This window comes from Halichoerus grypus, chromosome 14 (genome assembly GCF_964656455.1).
Source record: "Halichoerus grypus chromosome 14, mHalGry1.hap1.1, whole genome shotgun sequence".
NCBI lineage: Eukaryota > Metazoa > Chordata > Mammalia > Carnivora > Phocidae > Halichoerus > Halichoerus grypus.
The window spans coordinates 73985047-73994444 of record NC_135725.1 but is presented as its reverse complement, the minus strand read 5'-3'; the positions used below and the strand labels follow the sequence as shown (position 1 = coordinate 73994444).

The 9398-nt window shown below is 47.7% G+C and overlaps 1 long non-coding RNA gene across 1 annotated transcript; it reads right to left on the bottom strand.

Annotated features, from left to right (window-relative positions):
• Positions 1–4629: 4629 nt before the first annotated feature.
• On the bottom strand, positions 4630–7902 carry LOC118554466 (uncharacterized). Its single transcript, XR_004926489.2, has 3 exons — positions 7776–7902; positions 5591–5718; positions 4630–5492 (listed from the first exon to the last, which is right to left on the bottom strand). It is a non-coding gene; the product is annotated as an uncharacterized LOC118554466 (long non-coding RNA).
• Between the last annotated feature and the right edge of the window lie 1496 nt (positions 7903–9398).

Sequence of the window (9398 nt, the reverse complement as noted above, 5' to 3'; positions counted from 1 at the left end):
AGTAGGGGTTCCCATTGGTCCATTCAACCTTCCAATATGCTGTATTAAGACTTCTGTTTTGACCCCATCAATGACCCCTTTATTCATCCCAATAAAAAATCTTTTAGTGTGGTTGAAATTCATACAGCATACAATTAAAGTGTACAATTCAGTGGTATTTGGTTTATTCACAATATTGTGAAACTACCAGCTCTCTCTAGTTTTGAAATTTCATCACCCCATAAAAACACCAGGTACCAATTAGGTAATCACTCTTCATCCCTCTATTCTCCCTTCCCCTAGTAAACTCTAAGCTACTCTCTAACTCTATGGGTTTACTGATTCTCGATACATCATATAAAAGGAATCATACAATATGTGAACTTTTGTGTCTGGCCTCTTCCATGTAGCATAATGTTTTTGAGATTCATTCAAGGTGTAGCATGTATCAGTACTTCATTTCTTCACTTCAATAATATTCTGCTCAGTGTATATAACCATAATTTGTTTATTCATTCATCCATAGATGGACATTTGGGTTGTTTCCACCTTTTGGCCTTTATGACTAATGCTGCCATAAACACATATATACAAGTTCCTTTGTGGATATATGTTCTCTTTTCTTTTTGGTATATATGTAGGAATGGGTTATATGGTAGTTCTATGTTTAAATTTTGAGGAAACAGCCAAACTGTTTCCACAGTGGCTGCACCATTTTACATGCCCACCAGAAATGTTATCCATTTCTTAATGACTCTTCAAAGATTTCCATCCTGCTGGGATGATGATTCCCTTAGCTCTCTCTTTTGTCTTCCCCATTTTTTTTGTCAATCACTCTAATTTCCTTAGCTATCTGTCATGTCAGCATAACTTTTCCCTTTGGTAGCAGCCCTGATACTAGTAGCTGTAGCTTGGATTGCTCAAAGTCCATGCTTGGCCCAGCATCAGAATCTGCCCCAAACTCTTATTTTCACTTTAGCTATAGCAATAGCCAAGGAATTGTATATTTAGCTTGTATCTTATTTTGCATTTCCTTATGTATCCAATGAACTAACTGCATGGGAGCTGGATCTATTGTTTCTAAATTACACTGGTAATTTTTATCTCCAGTAACTGACAACAGTACAGCTGTAATTCCATACCATAGGCGACCCACTGGCCATTCAGAAAGCAAAGGTTCATCCAATTCTGCCTCCTCATCTTTCCTTTACCCAAATCATGTTTTTACCACGTGTCACTGAGCCAGCCAGGGTTGTTTTAGTGAATTCCACTCCACATACCTCCTAAATTTGGGGGTCCCCAAGACCACTTTCAGGTTTCATAATGAATTAGGACTCACAGAACTCAGAAAAGCTGTTATACTCACAGTTATGGTTTATTTCAGTGAAAGGATACAAGCTAAAATCAGCAAAGGGAAGAGGTGCATAGGGCACTGTCCAGGAAAGTTCCAGATATGGAGTTCCAGTTTGGGATTGTGTGGATGGTGTATCCTTCTCCCAACAACAACATATGGCAATATGCATAGAATATTGCCAACTAGGGAAGCTCACACAAGCTTTGGTGTCCAGGGTTTTTATTGGAGATCAGTCATATAAACATGGCTGATCACCAATAAGGCTGACTTCTGTCTCCAGCTCCTCCAAGAGTCAAGCTGATACCATATAGCCCAAGGCCCCCAACATAAATCACATTGTTAGTATAGACTATCTGGCATGGCCCAAGGCCCCAGGTAAACATATCAAGCAGGACAGTCCAAGGGCTTAGAGGTTATATACTAGGAATTGGGGGCGTGAGCCAAACCTTCCTTTGGACAAGGTTAATTCTTTACTGCACACAGTGCAGTCATACCTCACCACCAATTCGCTCCACACCACTATCACCAGTCAATTCCAATCCAACTGAACACTGTCCCATGGAGGTCAACTCCAGACAACCCCTCCTGGCTTGCCTCTTCTCTCCCAAACATGTCAGGCATTGAATGCTGAAGTCTGTCAATGTCAGCCTCACCAAAGAAGGAAAGCATCTCTTCTAAGCTCAGTTTTCACATCAGGAAGAAGTTAGTGGAGATGGCTTTATGATATATCCATGGTCATATGTCCTGGGAAAAAAGTAGAGGGAGAAGACCCCAATGCTCCTCAACCATAATCAAGAGGCATTTCAAGAGTGAGTAATCATGGAAGGTCAAAAAAAAAAAAAAAAAAAAAGATATTCTGAGTATACATAAGGCTCCAGGGACCAAGGCATGACACCAACCTCAAAGAATGCGAGTTTACCCAAGTCCAATTCAGCCACATTTCATGAATATCTGAATTTCCTCTTTAGGAAAAAAAAACATGTTAGCAAAGAATTTAGGAATTTCAGGGGCCAAGAAGATTAAGGAACAGTCAAGTTCAAACAGCACCATGCTCCTCAAGAATGATTGAGAGACTTTGGAAGACTGTGCCTGGGAAATTGCCATAAGGTAGATGAGATCTGAGTGACTAGGGACTTCAGTAAGCAAGCAATGTCCCACACCAGTAAGGATGTGGCCTGCTAAGATCTAGGAAAACGATGCTTTTAAAGAGCAGCAACTTGGTTACATTAATCTCCCATTGGGCACAGAGTCCCAGCTGTAGCCGCAGGCCTCAGATGGCCTGGCTCCTGGTCTCTCTGAGTCTCATCCCCAGAGCAAGGCCAATCAGGACCTGCACCCTTCCAGATGCTGGGTGCCAACTGGGAAGCTGGAGAAAGTGGCCAGCATCAGTGGGAGCAGGCTAAGCTTCAGGCTGCAAGAAGGAGCCAGAAAAAGAATGTAGCCCCAAGAGCTGAGAGAGAGGATGCTATGTGCCTCAGTGACGGAGAGCACGCTGGGAGGCAGAAAGGACTGTGGGACACCCAGGTCCAAAGAAAGAGCCACTCTGCCCAGGCCAGTGAGATCCTCATGAGTGAGATTCTGTCAGTCCCTCCATAGAGCACACAGGTTCCTTCCAAATAAACATGAGTAAAAAGAGAATGAGCTATTCTCAGTGGCTTCAGTCCCAGTAAAAAAGGCAAGCGGCAAGAAGGCCTGCTGCAAAAACCCATGGCAGAACCAGCCCCATGAAGTACAGGCCCAGATGAAGGTGAAGCAGACATTATGGACTCGGGGGACCCCTGGGTCTCAGCAGTGCATGCTGGCCTTGGGACTGACCCCAGGGAAGAAAGCCGGATGGAAGCAGAGATTCCCAATACGCAAGGAAAGGCAGAACAAGGAGGAAGTCTGGGTTCAGGAAGAGCTTTTAGACTGGAGCTCCTGTTCTCTACAAGGCTCCTTCCTACCCAGATCAAAGGAGAGACACGAGTGCCCCATCATGCAGCCTTCAAGCAGCCTCTGAGGGCCAGACAGTCCTAGTCGAGCAGAGGAAACGGAAACCATGAGAGAAGTTACCACAAAGCTCAGATTCAATGCTCAGTCAATCTGTCGGGTCTAGTCTATTCCACAACCCCCAGGGAGCTTCTGCCCTGAGCCAAGATGCACAAGTCTGGATGAAGGAAACCGGGTTCCTCAGGCCCCTTTCCCAACTGGGCCAGGCTTGGCTTTGGGCGATGGTTTTTTCCATCAAATTAGGTGGAAATTCATCCCCTGTTTCCTGTGCATAGGGAAATCTCCAGAAGCAGTGTTTGCATGCACTTAGTCAAAATCTAATAGCCCTGACATTGGCATCCTTTGAAGAGGACAGTCTCTTTCCCATGAGCAAAAGTTTTTGCTGTTTCTTAATTTATGTATTTCTTCTCGCAGTTGAGTGCTGTCTTCTGTCTATGCTCGCTCTGTTCAGGATATAAGTTTAGGGTAGCCCAGACTGCGGGCTTAGAGAACAAAAGACGCGAACTTTGGCTCTTCCTGATGGCCTGCTTTGGCCTCTCCCTCCCAGGGTGCAGGGAGAAAGCGGCAGAGGCGGCGCACATCTGCACACATCGAGGATACTTCATTGTGCCTGCTCTGAGGCACGATTAGTTTAAATTTTCATTTTTTTTCTTATATAAGAACAAGTGAAGATACTATATAACCTTCAGAAGCTTCTCTCTGTGAGAGCTTAAGACTCCATCCAAAGACACAGATGAACTAGGCTTTGTCCTGCTCCCTCACCACCCTTCATTTGGCACAGCTGTGAAGGGGTGTGTGTGCCCAGATCGCCAAGGCAGACATAACCGGACATCCCCCTTCAGCTTTCAAGACGGGTAAAGAGCAAGTAGATTTCCATTTCACACAATTTGGAGGAGTTGGGGGTGACTGGGCCTGCCTACTCAATGGCAGGAGGCAACAGGATCCCCGGATGAGGAAGAGTGAGCAGCTGCCCCCCACCAGCCCTGGCCATCCTGCTGGAGGCCTGCCACCTGCCGCACGTCCCCTCCCTCCCCTTCTGGTTCTCTTAGCACAGAAGGGACCAGAAACACCAGCTCTGTGCTGTGAGGTGGGGAGCAGACCGGGAGGAGGCTGTGGTGGCTCCTCCCCACCTGGCCAACAGACAAGTGTCTCTTACTCAGTGGCCCCTTTAAGGTTCCAGAATGCCCTGTCCTCTCCCAGCCCTAGAGAGGACTCTGATACCCAATGGAAGGGCCACGGGGTGTGACTATGTGGGGAGTGACCTGGGCCGGCTGGTATGAACTCCCCAGACCTGGGGTGGGGGTGGGAGGGTAAGGCAAGACCGCTTACTCCTCTTCCTCTCCTTGACAAAAGGGAAAGCCTGGGGAGAGCAGGAAGCAGATTTCTTAGCAAAACCCCGAGTGAGGAGCACGTGACATTTACAGCTTTACAGGGAATCTCAACATACCCACAAGGAGTGCAGGTTACTTCCCAAGCACTGCAGTGGGGACTTACTTCATAGCTGGGAACACATACTATGCTTCCGCTTCCGCATGGCCCCCGGCTCCCTGCCAAGCCCACCCCGAGAAGGAACAATGTCCACTGCCACAGGGAGGGGGTGCTGGGTGCGCACTGAGCGGGATGGGGGTTGGGAGGGAGGCCGGGGTGGGTTCCAGGCTGACCCACCCAGGTCCTAGAATCAGGCCCGGTGCTGTGTAGGTATCTGCCAGGTCTGTGGTTTCACTCGGAACTTGACAATGAGCAATGAGGTCTCCCGCTGAGTGCGTACCTTGAGGAAACAGGGCCCCTGCCAAGCAGACTCTTCACATTGGCTGCAGGTCAGAAGCCTCAGTCAGGACTCACTGGTGGGGATGTGCCCTTTGCGGCCACACAGAGTGCCTTGGGGAAGTGAGGCAGAGAGTGAGGAAATGGTTTGGGGAGGCAAAGTCACCTGCTGGTGAATGACAAGGATGCTGTGGAGTGCAGGGCTCCATCTCACAAAGTGCATGTGGTCCTGTGTTTGAGTGTAAAGACCGTGCCCGCAGGGGTGTTTTCGGGCTGGGCTAGCCCTCTCCGGTGAGTGTCCTTGTCCTCCTTACACTGTTCTCTATGACATCGTGCAGAATCCTGTCCTGGTGCAAATGGATGTCCTCCAGGGTGGGGGAGTCCCCTGTGATCCTCCTATGTCCATCTGTGTGGGGTTTACAAACAGGATAGGTCATGGATATTAGTTATGCCTTTGGTTTAACTTTGAACTTGACAATGAGGACTCCCCACTGAGCTCAATACCTTGAGGAAGGGAAGCATCTTTCCATGGAGGCTCTCCACATTGGCTAGCTTGATGGCATTATCGCAGGTCAGAAAGATCCACCAGCCATCCGTGGGGAAAATGTCCCGCTTGCAGCCACACAGAGCACCTTGGGAAAAATGAGGACAGTGAGGAAAAATTTGGGGTAGCATGAGTGGTAAGAGAGGAAGGAGGAGGGGGATGGAATGATCAGTCCCTGAAGAGGATTGGCATGCCCAAGAATCACAATCTTGCACACGCACACACGCACGCGTGCACACACTCCTCCCTGGTGTATTTCCTCGAGAAGGACACTGTGATGCCCTCTCTGAAGTGTTTGCATGTGGGGTTTGTCTTTAAGCCCAAGAAAAATGTCCAGTTTGGGCATCACCTTCTCTGGGAAAGGGGGGTGGGTGCCTGCCTGCCTTCTAACCCCACTTGGTGACAACGGGCAGGATCTTGTCGGTATGCAAAGGTGCCCCCAGTGGGGCTGAGCCGCTCCACTGTGATCTCTGTACATTCACTTGGAATCAGGTGCATTAGCCGTAGCTGGGTCCTGCTTCTTGCCTAACCAGTGGAGGGGCTTGGGGGCTCATATTGGATCCCTCCTCAGCCCCATGATGCATAAATGCTTTTCAGCCCTCCTCCTATGGACACCTCATTCCTTGGATTTTCCTTCTAAGATTTTGGTTAGCCTCTTGTTCCTCCCTGAGGACAGGGGCTTTTCCTCCCTGAGTGAGGTCTGAGTTAGGGGAAATAAAGACAAGCCCTGTGAACGGGCCTTTCCAGGGAGCTGAACAACAGGTCAAAGAGTGACAATCCTCTGGAGATGGGCCTTTGCGGGGGCTCCATATCCATTTCCTCTCCTGTGGCTGCTCGGCTGCTGGTTTTCACAGCGACTTTAGTGGTGAGCCTGCCGATTTTCAAGCCACTGTGGAACCAGGGGGAGGATAGAATAGGGCAAATTCAAATGCCACCAAGCTCACTGTTCTTACTGATATTCAGGCTTTTTTCTTGAATAAACTTCCCTTTGGCATGCCTGATCATGTTTTGTTGAAAGCCAAGCATGCTGTATTGGGTGATGTGGTCTGAGGTAAATAGGCCTTCTGTGTGAGGGCTTAACATTAATCTGGCTAGGAGTTGAGCTGTTTTTAATGTTTTCTGTCACTGTAGCTTCCAGAGACTTCCAGTGCCTCTAGTGTCCTTGTTATGGTCATCTCCTTGTGACTTTGGGCCTCCATTGTGTCCTGTGGCTCTTCCGGCTGTTGTTTGCTCTTAGAGGGGATGCCTTGGGCTATGGTGTTACCTTGTGGGGGAGGGGAGCATTCTGTAATCTTGTGATGAAATCTCAGTCTTTTAATGGCCCTGTCTCTAGAGGCGGGGACCGTCACATGTGTTTGGTGCTATAGTTTTCTCCCCCCCACCTTATCTGTGTAATAACATTCAACACAAATGTAGAATACTACTAAGAAATCACATTCCATCTGAAATACTGTAGAGAACATAGAAGCAAAATGCTTTCCTTATTTTTGATTGCACAACAAACGTCCTTGTTGAAGAAATGGGTCAGATGATAGGGTATGTTCACACTACGGATACTGTTATGGCAATAGAAGAAAGACTTACTGACTTTATTGAAGTGAAAGAGAAACTTGCATATGGTCCAACTTATGAAATTATAAATACTATGGACATAGAACTGCTAGTGACCAGCTATGTGATAAGGAACAAGGATGACAGTGGACACAAGGCTTGTAAAATCCGTTATCGGCCCCCCACCCCCAAAAAAGTGATTACACCACATGGCTTTTCTCGGCACCGGAGGTATCCCCAACTCGTTCAAATGAAAGGTCCCAATACTTGTATATTTTACCCCGATCGTAGACAAGTTTCCCTTTCTCTGAATTTGGGTCGGGATCTCTCCCCAGAAATAATCCGGAATAGGAACATTAGTGCACTTCGTGATTCTTTCGAGCCTCCAAACGCCTCAATAAATGGATACGTGAAATAAGTAAAGTGTCTCGCTAAAATGTTATCTGAGAAAGTCAAGAATACAACGATGGAGAAAGTCCACGAAACTGACGGCCCTGGGCTCAGCATTTCAGAGAACAGTCTGGGGAGACGTCAGCCCAGCCGGGCTCCCCCACGGCAGTCAAGGGAACTGGGGAAAGACAGCTCTTAACTCACTATTTGCGCAGCCCCGGCGGGTCTCGCAGCCTGGGCGGCGGCCCCACGCACAACGGGACCTGCAGCAAACCAAGCCCGGCTTCCCGCCCGGGAAGTGTCGCCGCATCGCCGGGACCCAGGACGCGGCGTTTCCCGCACCCGCGGAGGCGTCCGTTGGTCCCGGCGCGAGGCGACCGCCCTCTGCTGGCGGTTGGTGAGCAGCGAAAGACGCTCTGCGCTCGCGACTGAGCGGTGGCCGCGCGCCCCCTCGCGGCCGTCTCGCGGAATCCCGGAAATTCTCCTGGCCCCCGTCTCTGCCGATGGACTCATGGGATGCTCTGCTCCTGATTTGCCTGTTCTCCTTCCTGGGACATGCCTTGGAGCCATGGCTTGGAAAGTAAGAAAACCTTCATGCCTTTGAGATATCTGGAAAGGATCTCTTCTAAGTCATGCCGCAATGTCAGGACTGACTTCAAGTTTCATGAGCAAGAGAGGGTCCCAAAATCCAGAGATACACACACCTGTTTCTGCCATTGGAACAATTTTCAACCTGCTGGACAGACTACAGTGCTACCTGCATAAGACCCTTCTGGATAGTTTACTCTCCAGTTTTGATCACCAACAGGAGCAGAAGGTGAAAGTAGGGGCGCCTGGGTGGCTCAGTCAGTTAAGCATCTACCTTCAGCCCGGGTCCTGATCTCAGGGTCCTGGAATTGAGCCCCTCATCCGGCTCCCTGCTTGGTGGGGAGTCTGCTTCTCCCTCTCCCTCTGCACGCCCCCGCCCCCCGCTCGTGCTCTCTCTCCCTCAAATAAATAAAATCTAAAAAAGAGGAAGAAGAAGAAGAAGAGGAAGAAGAAGAAGAGGAAGAGGAAGAAGAAGAAGAGGAAGAGGAGAAAGAAGAAAGAAGAAGAAGAAGAAGAAGAAGAAGAAGAAGAAGAAGAAGAAGAAAGAAGAAGAAGAAGAAGAAGAAGAAGAAGAAGAAGAAGAAGAAGAAGAAGAAGAAGAAGAAGAAGAAAGAAAGAAGAAGATGGAGGAGGTAGAAAATCATCAGGTTTGTACCTTTTTGGAATAGTCTAGAGGAACTTCCAAGAACTCAGTAGCTATCTGAAGCAGAAGTAATACAGCCAGTTTGTTTTGGAACTTGTCAGAGGGGGAAGTGAAGTGCGCTTTTCTCTCATTGAACAAATCCTGGAGAAAAATCAGGAAATAAAGAGGAAAGTAGAACTTGTAATACTCTTTATTATTGTTTGCTAAGCATGAGAAGTCCATCTGCCTTGTAGTTCTGCATCAGCTCTAAAATACCAGCAGCCCAAATCCTGCTTGTACACCTTCAGTTTCCACAAGAAAGTTTAGAGAAAAACATGGTTTGTATTTCTTAAACAACTTTATGATTTTGCATTTACCATTTGCTTTTGCAAATTTTCAGGGAGTATTTGCTATTTCCACAATTTGAAATAGTTTTTTTATGGAGAACTTCCTTTGGTGTGCTTTTTTGTTATAGACTTCTGTCAGTTAAGGTGAAGTTAGCTGCTTTAACAGATAAACACAAAATTATTTGTTTGAACAACGTACAAACTTTCCTTTGCTTCCTGTAACACCTAAATGATAGGCTTGATTATGTTGTGCCTTTTATTCCTGTGACT